Below are 283 nucleotides of genomic sequence, written 5' to 3'. Positions count from 1 at the left end.
TATTCCTAGACAAACTTTCCTTTTCTTTGGCTAAAACTGTACTGTAACGTGTTTCTCTTATCTAAAATTCAATCACTACTATAGACACAATGCCCAGTACAGTCATATTACCTGTTTTCTAAAAACCCATTGTCACCTTATACTACATACCCACACAGAACCATGTAATTACTCTACCAACTATCACCCTACTACAAAACCTGCAACAACTTCAAACATTTCCATTTTCACTTTCCACCTTAGCCAACCAGTTTCAAATTATTGTTTTCATTGTATATGTCAC

Source organism: Macrobrachium nipponense, chromosome 36 (genome assembly GCF_015104395.2).
Source record: "Macrobrachium nipponense isolate FS-2020 chromosome 36, ASM1510439v2, whole genome shotgun sequence".
In the NCBI taxonomy this organism is placed as follows: Eukaryota; Metazoa; Arthropoda; class Malacostraca; order Decapoda; family Palaemonidae; genus Macrobrachium; species Macrobrachium nipponense.
Note: the sequence above shows the minus strand (reverse complement) of the source record.